Source organism: Canis lupus, chromosome 6 (assembly GCF_003254725.2).
Source record: "Canis lupus dingo isolate Sandy chromosome 6, ASM325472v2, whole genome shotgun sequence".
NCBI lineage: Eukaryota > Metazoa > Chordata > Mammalia > Carnivora > Canidae > Canis > Canis lupus.
In genome coordinates, this window is record NC_064248.1 from 75,081,046 (window position 1) to 75,094,947 (window position 13,902).

Consider the following 13,902-nt stretch of genomic DNA (forward strand, 5'->3'; position numbering starts at 1 on the left):
ACATTAAGGGTTGCAGGCTCCGCTTGCTGAGCCGCCCGGCGCCCCCAGGGCCAACACTTCCGAAGTCCATTCAGTCCTATGTTGCAGTCATGTCAGACCTCAGAATAATATTTTAGGCCGCTACTTGTCATTGAGCTATTCCAAACCGTATTCATGCCCCCCCCCTAACGTATGCGCATGTAAATCTGTTCTCCCTTTCTCTAGTCTCCATTTTTCTCCCAACACAGTTATGTAAAGTGTTGGTTAAAATTGCTAAGCTCTGTTTATACTTTAGGACTTTGTGAAGCCAAGAACTTTACAGTGATTATATTTCCCTTCCTGCACGAACCTCCTGGAATTTCTCAGTTGGTTTCCTTTTCTTCGTAAAATTTACTTTTTATAATAATCCTTCCCTTTTGTAAGGTTCAATAGAGCATATCCTCTATGAAAACTCTTTTTTCTAGAGATTCTCTTGGAGAGATGTGGGGCGCCCGGGTGGCTCAGGGGTTGAGCATCAGCCTTTGGCTCAGGGCGTCACCCCGGGGTCCCAGGATCGAGTCCCACGTGGGGCTCCCTGCATGGAGCCTGCTTCTCCCTCTGCCTGTGTCTCTGCTTCTCTCTCTGTGTCTCCAATGGATAAATAGATAAAATCTCTAAAACAGAAACACACACACACACACACAACCCTCTTTTTAATTCTCTTCTGTTTCCTACCAGATTTCTGTATTTTTCTTTCATTGTTCAAGTTCCTCTCCCAAATATACAGCGATCCTCTTTTGCCTATTCGTATTTCAGAGAAAGGCTGAAAAACTGATGGAGGCTACTATCCGCACGAGTGGGTCTCAAAATATGGTCCTTAGCTTTACCCGGAAACTTGTTAAAAGGCAAATTCTCTGGCTTAATCCAGTCGTCAGAAACTCTGAATTTGGGTTCAAACATCTGTGTTTTAATAATCCCTCCGAGTGATCCTAATGCACACAGAAGTCTGAGGGCCAAGGCTGGCTGCCATTGCTTCTGGGTCACCTGGGGGGAACCGAGCATTCGTGCAGGGACATCTTTCCTATGGGGCTGCTAACTCCTTCAGGGACGAAATCTTGGGTCTTTTGCCCACAGGATAAATATCCAGCTGCCGGTGCTCTGCTGGGGGGTTGGGAGTGGGACACAATGAGCCCTGCCTCTGATAGGATGGCAAGGCGGACAAAGCGAGGCTTGGCTCTTCCAGAAGGGCTGTCATTTTTGAACAAAGAGCCACCGTTCCAATTCTCTAAGATATCTGTCTGTTTGAGCCAATGATTCAGTTTCCTGAACCAACTTTCTGAGACACTATCCTTTCCATGAACCGTGATCACCTGCAGTAGGTGAGTAGGTCCCTGTCCTTGCCACCTGCAACAAAAATAGAGTAATTTAAAATTACAAACACCTGCATCCTATGTACTATTTGATTTTTTTGGCAACTCAAAAATGTGTGTCAGGAAACAACAAAAATAATTCCAGCTGTTTAATAATAATAATAATAATAATAATAACAATAAATTCAGCTCTTCACTTTTAGAAAGTACATTTCATGTATTTCCACCAAAAACCATTAGGTGGCACTTTCTGCTCTGCTTATAATCACTATTTTCTCCTTTGCTTCCGGGGAAATCTTTCCTGGAGGTCCTTGGGCCTGTTGTGGCGGCTCTTCAAGATCTCCTGAGAAAATTGTTGCGTTTTAGTGACTCATTTAGTCTTCGGTGACTCATTGAATTAGTTCTGCTGCGTTAGCAGAGTCAAATAACGTCCCCTAATTGTTGATCCCTCTGTCACAAGCTGTGTGTGTTTTTGCCTTGCCCAGAAGGAAATCTGAATCTGAAATCCCAGCTTCGACAAAGTACCAATCAGCTGCCTTAATCCAAAATGTAGAATGTTTGCAAGCTTGTCGCTCTGGGGATATTTTCTCCCTTGCAATAGGGTCCAACCAGGTGAAGTTCAAAAGCAAAAAGACGGTTCCTGCAAATAAACACAAGTTCCCTCCACAGAATGGTAACAATGGTCCTTCGGCTTTTATAGGAATTTCCTTCTAACAAGCTTCAGTGATAATGCAAATCAGTATCTCGTTGATCATCGGGGATGTTTTTTCTTAGTTGGGAGGATTTCCTAAAGATTTTCCTTCCAAATTTTCCTGTGTATCTAAATGCTACTCATCCTTTAAGAATCTGCTCCCGCTTGACCATCTCTGACAAATCTTTACCAAAATATCACTGTTTTCTAAGCTGAACTAGGGGCCCCTCGTCGGTGCCCTGCATATGACTCACATGACACTTACCACAGTCTTAAAACTGTCTTTTTGTGAGTTATACCCCCTTAACGAGGGAGGCTGTGTCATAATCGTTTCTGTGGTGCACGTTGCCCTAGAGCCCCGTGGAGTGTCTAGTTAAATTTTCATTTGAAAAGCAGAATAGTCCTTAATTATTTGATGAGAATCCTTAATGTTCATTCTTTTTTTGTTTATTTTTTTTCCTTAGACGTCAACAATCCGGCTAACTCTTGAAGTATATCGCAAAGTAGCACCATTTCATATAGGGTGGGGCTGGGAAAGAAGAGCCAAGATTGCTGGAGTGGTAGAGACGGCCAGAAACAGGCGGGTGTCCTGCAGGAGCAACACGTTGTTCGGTTACTTCCCGTCCTTCGAAATGTCATAGAGTCTTAAAATATGTGAGTTTGGTCACCGGGAGTTTTTCCTTAAAACTCTCACCTTATTTTGCTAGTTTATCTCACCAAATAGCATGTATTTTCCATGACAGGAAGCAGTTCAAAACAGTCATACAGGTGCCACAGGCCTTCCACACTGAAAGGTCAGGAACACAAGTTAGAGGCACTGGCATCCGAATCATCACCCGCTGGCGGCTTCACGAAGGTAAAATGTAAATGCTTCCTTTGAACTCCAGCTGGCTCTCTTGGTGGGACTGGGGGGGGCGTGTATTTTTAAGGAGATGTATACAGACATTCTAAACAGAGGGGTAAAGTCTGGTTTTAGGAGAAAAGAGGAATTTTACGATGAATGATTCTTTACCATCTCCGAGGAGGAACTGTGAAAAAAATTAGCCAGGTGACGAAGTAGAAGAGCGAATAGTATTAACGACTCCCTCTGTGTCCTGCCAGCTGAAGAACGCCGCGCCTGTCACAGGAGATGATGAAGGAAGAGCCACAGACCAGCCTTCTTGCTTGGCCAGGAGCAAAACCGTGTGAAAGTGACCCAGAGAGGCCCCGTGGTTGGCCCGGGCCCGGCTCCCTGGCCTCGTCCAGCAGGTGGCCCAGCAGGAGGCCCAGGAGGCAGTCCAGCAGGTGGCCCCGTGGGTGGTCCAGCAGGAGGCTGAGAGGGTGGCCCAGCAGGTGGCCCAGTGGGTGGTCCAGCAGGTAGCCCAGCGGGTGGTCCAGCAGGTGGTCCAGGAGGAGGCCCAGCGGGTGGTCCAGCGGGTGGCCCAGCAGGCAGTCCAGTGGGTGGCTCAGCAGGTGGCCCAGCAGGAGGCCCAGCAGGTGGTCCAGCGGGTGGCCCAGCAGGAGGCCCAGTCTAGGAGCAGAGAATGAGGACTGTGAGTGACCAGGGCTATGCTGCTGTTTTCATGAAACTCTCGTCCTCCAGGTCCTCTCCACAGCTTGCGTGAACCTGCAACGAGTAGAACTGAGGAAACCAAACTTACTTGGTTTCAGTCCCGCCTTTGCCAAGGGCCTCACACGGGCGGACTGAAATGTGATTTCGTCCCAGTTTGCTGTTCGGAGGGGAAGGATGGCTGGGTGCTCTCCCCCGGGGTGCGCACCTGGAGCCCGAGGCCCGGGGAAGCTGGTTCTTTCCGTTTGCGGAGTCATGGGGGAGGTGGGGGCACGGAAGCCCTGGGTGACTCTGAGGCTCGGGCAAGGCATTCCGTGAGCTTCCGTGTCCCCTAAAGGGTCGATGATGGGATAAGGAGCCCACGGGGCTGCTGCCCGAGCCAGAGAAGGTAATCCTAACAACCACCCAAATGTATCATCTTGGAATAAATTTCTAAGGAGTAATTGTGCATCAAGAGGTGGATTCATAGACGCTTGCAAGCAAAAGGACTCCTTGACAACTTTTCTTTTTGAAGAACAGTAAAAAAGAAAAAGAAGAAGAAGAAGACAGCTTAATTGGATAAAGAAATAGAACTAATGTACCCAAGAAAAGGTAGGCATAGCCCAGCCACCAAAGTCACAAAGAGCCAGAGTTTTGCCAGGGAGGGATCTGCAGGCCTGGATTCCTATTCCAAACAGGTGCTACCTGGTGTGCGTTCCTGAAACCGGGCTCGCAGAGTCTCCAAAAGGCCTTGAGCCTTGCCCTAGAGTCACATCCACTACTCAGAGTGGAAAAATTAGTTTACTATTGAGTTTATTTGACTTCTTGCAATGAGCAGAAATGGCTCAGCTATTCCTACTGTCGTCCGCCGGAAGATTAGATTCAGAGTAGGGCCGTGCCTCTGTGGGGCTTGAGCCATTTCCCTCCTCAGTATCACCTAATGGTACCTCTTCTCCACCATAAGAAAGTGCAACGCGGGGATCCCTGGGTGGCGCAGCGGTTTGGCGCCTGCCTTTGGCCCAGGGCGCGATCCTGGAGACCTGGGATCGAATCCCACGTCAGGCTCCCGGTGCATGGAGCCTGCTTCTCCCTCTGCCTATGTCTCTGCCTCTCTCTCTCTCTCTGTGTGTGACTATCATAAATAAATAAAAAAATTAAAAAAAAAAAAGAAAGAAAGTGCAACGCTCTGCAGATGAAGTAAGTCAATGACTCCCTTCATTTTCACATGGTCCAGTTTTGCACAAGCACCCAAAAAACAATTTTAAAAGAACAATTTTCCCTTTGTAGAAGGCTTCCCACAAGTACTATTTCAATGTGCTACTGATGGACTTTAAGAAAATAGAAATGTCACAAGAAACCTTAATAGGCCATGCCTATGGAATGAAATGACCATAAAGTCCCTAAACAATGGGGTTCAGAGAGCTCCCAGGGTGGTGAACACACGGAGGTGCCGGGAGAGTGGTATGTCCAGAGAGGGCACCCAACCACCCTCTCCACACCCTGCCCGGTGTATCTTTTCCATTTGACTGTTCCTGTGTTGCGTGCTTTGGGAATGCACTGGTAATAGTAAATAAAGTGTCTTCCTGAGTTCTTTGACACATCCTAGCAAATTATCACATCTGAGGAGGGGGTTATGGAAACCTACGATCTACAGCTAGTTACTCAAAAGTACAGGTAGCCTGGGATTTGTGAATGGCATCTAAATTGGGGACAGTCTTGTGGAACCTCAATTCGTGGGATCTGAAACTGATTCCAGGTAGACGGTGTCAGAACTGAATTGTTGGGCACCCAACTGGTGTCCAGAGAGTCAGAGAATAGGTTGATATAAGGGGGGAAACACACACATATTTGGTGTCAGAAATGAGTAATAGTTTAAGTATTAATTTTGAAGAGAAATAAATTTTACTACTTTAGAGCTTAAACATAAGGTTAGAAATGAAAATTTACGTTCACATGAAAAATGACCCATGAATGTTCATAACAGTTTTATTTGTAACAGCAAAGTACTAAAGAACCCAAACGTTCTTCAATGGGCAAACTGTTGAATAAACTTTGGTGCATCCGTAGAATGGAATGTTATTTATCAATAGAAAAGAAGGGACTATATATAGATACCCATGACAACCTAAAAGGTCTCCCAGGACATTATACTGGCTGGGAAAAAAAAAAAAAAAAAAAAGCTGACTTCAAAAAGTTGTATATATTGTATGATTCCATTCCTAATATATTCTCAGAATGTCAGAACTATAGCAAGAGAGAACTGATTAATAGTTTCCAAAGGGCAGAGGTATGAATGGGGGCAGCAAATACCAAGAAGTAGCGTGATGAAATTCTTCTATGGAATAGTTGGAATAGTTCTCATCTTTTTTTTTTTTTTTTTAATAGTTCTCATCTTAACTCTGGTGACGGCTACATGAACCTATACCTGGGATTAAACTGCACAGAGCTACACCCACAAATGAATGCAGGTTAAAACTGGTGATGGGTAAATTAAGTCTGGTTTATTTAACCAGACGAGTTAATAGTCTGGTTAATAGTTCAGTTAATTTTGATAGTCTAGTTAACAGTAATTTTAATAGCTTAGTTAGCATTTAATAGACTAGTTAACAGTAAGGTACCAATTGTACTATAACAATATGAAATGAAACCACCGCGGGCAGCTGGGCGAAGGGGACATGTGCGAGAGTCTGTACTATTTTGTGGTAACTTTCCATGAGTCTATAGTTATTTCAAAATGCAAGATTAAAAAAAAATGCAAGGTTAAAAAATAATTAAAATAATATATCAATGGAGATTTAAATTTTTATATTTAGTTGTTAACATTTGCTCTGGATTTCATTAATTTTTAAGAAAGTGGGAAATTTTTCCCCCATGTGTTATACAAATGTTGCTGCCTTTTCATGGACCATTTCTGAATTCACTTCATTCTGACCTGAAAGTAGAATGAAGCATTTCATTGACCTCCTCATTAAAACAAAAACAAAAACAAAAACAAAAACAAAAACAATCTATTTTACAAGGCATTGGTGAACAATACAGACTTCATTAAAATTTGCATATAGGAAACATTGCATAATATACAATATTAAGTTCCTAACTAGAATATGTAGAAGGATCCTGTTCACAATTACAACAAAACCCATAAAATGTGTAGGAAAAATATAACAAAAATATGTATAAATATATATCAAATTATAAAATCTTCTAAAAGATATCATTGAAAATTTAATAAATGGAAAAATATAAAAGTTCCAGATAGGAGAAGATAATGTTACAAAGATGCAATTCTCCCATTATAATTGTCAAAGTCAAAGCAATTACAATCAAAAATCACAGGAAGATTTTTTAGAAAAATTGATAAGCTTGTTCTTAAATTGATATGGTAAAGAAAAAGCATGATAATAAAAACAATGGCTAAAATTTCTGATCACTTAATATTTTCCATGCAGTGTCACAAATTATCTTATAATCCTCATTGTAACAATATTATCATCATTACAAATGAGGAAATTGAGATTAAAGAAGCTACGGGGCACCTGGGTGGCTCAGTCAGTTAAGCATCTGACTCTTGGTTTTGGCTCAGGTCATGATCTCAGGGTCGTGGGATCAAGTCCCCCAACAGGCTCCATGCTTGGCAGGCAGTAGGCTTTGGGATTTTTCTCTCTCTCTCTCCACCCTCCCCAGCTCCGTCCTCATTCATGCTCTCTCTCCTTTTCTCTTTCTCTCAAATAAATTCTTTTAAAAATCATAAAGGAGCCAAATGATTTGTCCAATACCACCAAATGAGCAAGAGGTAAAGCATTACCTCTGATCACAGCAGATCTGACCCAGAGTCTCTGCTTTTAGCCACTAGATTCTTCTACCTCTGAAGATATGAGTCCATAAATTCTTCAAAAGAAGAACAAAAATGAAGAACTTGGAATGGTAATTTAATAGTCATAATAATTGCAGGATGTTGTGTATGTACAAAGATAAACAGTAGAAAATAGAGCTCAAGAAAGGATCTGCAGACCTAGAGATGGAAACTTAGCCTGTAATATAGGTAGCATTTCATATTAGTAGAGAGAAGATGGTCTATTCAATAAAAGGTGTTAGTATAATTGGAAAATGTGAAGTTTGAGAGAAAGTCTGGAAAAATCAATGTTCGGTAAAAAATAGAGTATTAGCCCTACCTCATGACATATGCTAAACACATTAAAGATATAAATGTACTGAAAATTATAAAAACCCCTAACGACACGTGGGTGGCACAGTTGGTTGACTGACTCTTGGCTTCTGCTCTGGTTGTGATCTCAGGATCATGGGATTGAGCCCCACATGGGGCTCCATGCCCAGCGTGGAGTCTGCTTGGGACTCTCTTTCTCCCTCTGTCCCTCCCCACCTCATGTATGCAAGCTCTCTCTCAAAGAAACTTAAAAATCTTTTTAAAAAATTATTTAAAACACCTAAATATCTATAAAGGGATTTTTTTTCCAAATATTGAAGTAGAAAGGTCTTACAATCCCAGAAAACATTAAGAAAAAAATAGACTGATTTGTCCCAATAAAAATAAAAACTTACATGACAGGAGACACCACCAACTAAATTAAAACACAAGAGACAGAGAGAAATATTTGTAAGATATATAATAAACACCAATAACCAGATCAAGCAAGGCATTTTTTAATAAGAAAATCAAATACTCTCATTAAAAAAAAAAATGTGTATGTATTGGGACACCTGGGGGGCTCAGCAGTTGAGCATCTGCCCTGAGCTCAGGGTGTGACCCCGGGGTCCTGGGATCGAGTCCCACATCGGGCTCCCTGTAGGGAACCTGCTTCTCCCTCTGCCTGTGACTCTGCCTCTCTGTGTGTGTGTCTCCAATGGATAAATAAATAAAATCTTTAAAAGAAATGTGTATAAATAGATGTATATTGTACAGAGAAAGAAATTTCAGGCAATTCACACATACAAAACTGTGATATTCCATTAAAATTTTTAAAAAGATGTTCAATCTCATCAACAGAGAAAAGCAAATCAAAAACAAAAATGAAATATTGTTTTTGCCTATCTGACTGGCAAATTTATTACAGATTGACAATAACAGGTAATGCTTTAAGAAAATGAGCTTTTTTTTTTTTTTTTTTTTTTTTTTGGGAGAGAAAAAAAAGAATTGATTTCAGTGAGGCCAACACCAGGAAGACAGCAGACTACTGCCTCATGACTGCCTCCAGAGCGCCAAGAATACTTACTAACATTTTCTCTTGAGCCTTATTGTAAAAATACAGTGTGTGATACAAATAACCTACAAAATATGAGTTAACCAACTGTTATCAGTCTTCTGGTCAACAGTAGGCTGTTGTAGTGAAGTTTTTGAAGTCAAAGTTGTACTTAGATTTTAGGTTGTTGGGGGTCAGTGCATCTAACCCCCACATTGTTTGAGAGTCAACTGTACTTGTTCTGTATGTTAATATTTTAAAGTTTATTTGAGGAGGAGAGGGAGGGAGGGACAGAGGGAGAGAATCTCAAACAGACTCCCCTCTGAGCACCGAGCCTGCTGAAAGGCTTGACCTCAAGATCCATTAGACCATGACCCGAGCAGGGCACCTGGGTGGCTCAGGTCGTGATCCTGGGATCGAGTCCCATGTCGGGCTCCCCGCAGGGATCCTGCTTCTCGCTCTGCCTGTGTCTCTGCCCCTCTCTCTCTGTGTGTCTCTCATGAATAAATAAAATAAAATAAAATAAAATAAAAAAGATCATGACCTGAGCAGAAACCAAGAGTCCGATACCACCCGGGTGCCCCTGTTTTGTATGTTAATTTAAAAGGCTCTGGAAAGATACACACCAAGACACAGCCAGCAGTTGGGACACTGACAGGACATTGGCAGCAGTGAGAAGATGAGTAGGTAAGAGGGACATTACTAGTTCACTCGTGTGTTTATTATTCTACAAATCTTACAAAGAACGTATTTGTGTGTTGCTTACGTAAATTTTAACAGAAAAAAAATGAAATTGATATGGATATAATGACCTAGAAATGTAGCAAAGATAAATTGTTGATTTTTTAAATTACAGAATCACGACTGTACGCACACGCATGTATAGGTATATACTCTGCAGGGATGTGTGTGTGGGTGTGTGTCCGAACGGAATCGCATGATTAGCTCTGAAAAAGGGTGTAGGGCCATGAGATTCGGAAGATGGAAGGGACAGGCAATGTTTCAGTTTTGCTTAAGTTTTTGTAATATAGATTACAGATAGATGAGAGAGAGAGAGAGAGAGAGAGAGAGAGAGAGAGAGATGGAGAGATAGAGAGATATTGGTAATTTTAAAAAGTTTAAGATAATACTTCTTTGCCTAAGGTTCACGGCCCTCTCCAGTTGGCCTTAAACTACATTTTCAAGCCTTTCTTTCACTTCCAAAACTTGTACAGTCCTTTCCATCAGCTCAGAACTGCTCTTTACATAAAGGCATATGTAATCACCTCAAGTCAAGACTGCGGGGAGCAGCTGTGTAAGGTGTGCCCTGCCTTAGAGCATCAGGCCAGTGGAGTAAGTGGGGAGCAGCTCGTGCTCACCAACTCTGGCATCGACCTGGCCACCTCCCTGCCCTCAGCCAAGAGTGAACTTGCTCTCCTATGAATTCTTCTGACTCAGTCACTATCCTTTATAGAATAGTCATTTGTTGACTTTCTTTTCTTTTTTGGCGAAAGCCCTTGAGGAAGAGAAACTTCATTTTACTATCTTTCCAAGTGCCCAGAACCCGTGTAATTGGGCAAGAAGTATCTGCTAAATGAAGAACGTATTTCTAAGTGTGCCATATACACCAAAGTAGCAGTGACCCTTTCGGTGTATCACACTTTGATCAATATATAAACCTACCTTTCACTACAACTGGGGAGATCTATATATATATATATCGTTGCCAAACTTCGAGCTAAGTAAGCCATGAAAACTGGAAGGCAATATCTAACTTACAAAAGAGCAAAAATCTCATCACTTAACTTCAGGCTGAGACCAAAATATAATTAGCTATTTATTAAAACATAAAATTCTTTGCCCCTTGATTAAATAAATGAACCAGATAAGGGAAATAAGCATTCTAACCAAATAACAATGCAGGATTGGAGAAAATCAAAGAGAAGAAAGATGATTTGCATTTGAAGGCAAATTAATACCATAAAGTATGCAACAAATATTGTGGCATTCAAAAATATTCTGTGGACTAAAGATACTTAACCCACTTCCCTAAAGGGCTCCGTTAATAGGTCATACTCCCAGGGGCTCTTAGGCTAGGCCAACAAGTATCATGAAGCAGGAGCAGACTCCAGTCTGTGGTCTACATTCAAACCAGGATGTGCTGATTAAGCCCCAAAGACTGGACTACAGGGAGCTATATAGTCAATAACCTCTGGGGATCATATTTGAGTATTTCAGCCAATTTAATTAATGTTTTTAGGTGCCAGCTTCCTTATGCAACGTGTATGTGCACTGGATAGATCTGTAGGCTTGACCTTAACTTTAGGGTTCCAGGATTTAATACCAGGATATCAGGGGATTGTATAGTGAGTGAAATGAAAATTATTTGGAGAGAAGCTAAATCCTTCTGCTACTCCTTAGCCAAAACGCCATGTTAATTACTTGTAACCTATTGATAATGGTTAGACTCTTACCTGATTGCCAGCGAACCTTATTCCTTATTGGCAAGATTGTTCAGGCAATGTGCTCAGAATTTCCAGATAATTTTATTTGACTTCCATAGTTTAGGCCCAAGAATTAGCTTGAACTCAGGTGCACAGAGCTAAAAACCTGCACCATAAAAGTAGCTCATTGAGAATCAAAGTCCTGGAAGATGTTTCATATTGATTTCATTTTGTTTTAAAGCAAATAAGCATTAAAAAACAAATAATTTTCTAAGCAGAAATGGCAAGTTTTCTGGAGAAGACACAGCTGGGCCCTTGGACATACTGCAGTCTGGTATAAGGGATGATCAATGGCTCATGGCGTCCTCTCCTACCTATGAGAGGAGTGAAGTTTCTCTATGGTCCTTACCTTGTGTCTACAATTTCTCACACTGCCCACCCTCTCCAAAGATCCTTCTTTTCCTAGATATCTGGATTTTGATGCTTTAATATTTCCCAGGTCACAGAGTCAATCAATAGAGGAACGAATTCACCTTACTAAGATGTTTTATATTCTCTCTCCCTCATGTCCCTGATTCCAATTTTAAAATTAGTGACACTTCAACCTTTCCCTCATGCCACATCTTTCCCAGCATATCTATGCTTTTGAAGACTCACTCTTGTGCGTCTCACTTCACTCTCCGATTCCTGACATGAGGAGAATCTCAATAGCAACTCATGCAGTCCTTCCTTTTGTCCAGTTCTACACTTACTCAAGCGTGGTGGTCAGCCATTTTTCTTTGATTTCTTAAAAGGCATTTCATCAATAGCAGACGTTACTGAAGATTCAGGGAAATGCATAAGGTTTATATCAACGTAACACAAATGATCTAAAATTAAATGTTAGGCCTACCAGTACTTAAAAACTGTTCCTCCGTGTGTTTCCACCAACTTGAATGGCAACCTTCAATATTGCTACTCAGTTGGTTTGCCTCTTCACCTCCCCTGCCCCCCCCCCTCTTCGCCCCTCCCCATTACTCCTGCTTGACTGGAGTAGGCAAATTCCTCTATCTTCAAAGCAGGCAATATCGTCTCTCTTTGGCCATACTTCTATTTTCTGTTCTCACATCACTCTGACCATAGCCTCTTCCCAGCCCAAGGTCTTTACCCTTAATCACAACATCCAAGTCCTTTTGGCCACGGAAGGTAACCTAGTAACAAGTTCTGGGCGTTAGGACATGACCATCTTTATAGTGTGTATGGTGCAATCGATGAACATCTTTCAGGTGTATGTGGTGCAGGGAGTGGCATTATTGTGCCTACCAAACTGCCCATTCATTCGAACCCTTGGCATTCTCATATAGTTAGTGGAACGCACGTGGCAAATCCATTCTAGGGATTAGTTTCAAATATATCAAAATTAAATGTGTACATTCTCTTTGACTCCATATAACTTCACCTCTGTGAAATCTATGCCACAGAAATACTTACACATTTATATTCATTCAACAACTAATTATTGAAAGTATATGACACACCAGGTATTCTTCTGGTTTCTAGGAATAAAGAGAAAACCGTTGATCTCAAGCCACTAGTGGTAAAGCACAAGGTAATATGTATCATGCTAAATAGTGGTAGATGCTTTTTCCAGCTGATCGGACCAAAAGCTTCAGAGTCTTTCTTAATTCCTCTCCTTTCCATACAAACCAACACATCTTCCTGGTTCTATCTTCAAAATGTGTAAAAATCTGACCACTCTGTGTCCACAAATATGCATTTACAAAAATGTTTCCCAAAGGAAACCAGGAAATTACTACTAGATGAAAGGACAGCAAATAACAGGTAGGACACAAGCAAACAAGCCTCTACCGTGATACCTTCCGTACCAAAATGTATGTAACACAAAGTCTAGCCAAGTAATTAGCAGTTATCACACACTTGCATTTCATGAAATCTTCATAGCTATCTACCTTATTTTTATTATTGCCTAAATATTTTATACCTTACCTGAAGATACATTCTACTATGATGGTCTCTGTTGGACAGATCATTGAGTTAAATGAGTGTGATAAAGCAGTACATTGTCATATACAAATTGCTGTGAGTAAAAGCTAGCATGGTAATGTAGTATTAAGATGGCACCAAAGTAAGATCTCACATTTTCTGGAACACATGAGAAACTTTTTTAAAAAAATCACAGAGGCAAATCCAGTCAAGACCAAGACCCACATGTTGGCATACCTTTTCTGTGAGGAGTGACATACTGAATATTTTAGGCTTTGCCAGGACAGGCCATTTAGAATCTGCCACAACCCTCCCATTACAGCACAAAAATAGTCACAGATAAGACATAAACAGCTGATCATGGCCAGGTTCTGGTAAAATCCCAAGTATCATATAATTTTACCCATTAAAAAGGTTAGTATGAATACCTAAGACACTCATTTTTAAAAACATAACCATAGGGATGCCTGGGTGGCTCAATGGTTGAGCACCTGCCTTCGGCCCAGAGCGTGATCTGGAGTCCCAGGATCGAGTCCCCCACCGGGCTCCCTGCAGGGAGCCTGCTTCTCCCTCTGCCTCTGTCTCTGCCTCTCTCTGTGTCTCTCTCTTTCTCTGTGTCTCATGAATAAATAAATAAAAACTTAAAAACAATAAAAACATAACCATAACCATGTTTTCAGTAGTTGATAGGCCAGGGGCCACAGTGTGAAGGTCCTTGGGGCAACCAGTTCTGTTCAAACAACATAATATT